The sequence below is a fragment of the Penaeus monodon genome, chromosome 31 (genome assembly GCF_015228065.2).
Source record: "Penaeus monodon isolate SGIC_2016 chromosome 31, NSTDA_Pmon_1, whole genome shotgun sequence".
Lineage (NCBI taxonomy): Eukaryota > Metazoa > Arthropoda > Malacostraca > Decapoda > Penaeidae > Penaeus > Penaeus monodon.
Genome location: NC_051416.1, coordinates 3,977,132 through 3,977,352, shown reverse-complemented (window position 1 = coordinate 3,977,352; position 221 = coordinate 3,977,132).

Here is a 221-nt window from a genome sequence, read left to right as displayed (position 1 = left end):
AAAGCAGCAGAGCCAACGCGGGCCTTTCAAGCGCGCACGAGAAGCAATACATATACAGTAAAACAAAGCAAAACTAATCTCTCGCGGGACACAGGCGGCTGAACCTGTAGCCGGGAAGTTAACACCAACCACACCTAACCGCATCGAATCCCACGACGACACTTGCCTTCCCCTCCAGAGGCTGCTCGCGAACGAACAAAAACAAAAGTGAAATCCCCTTC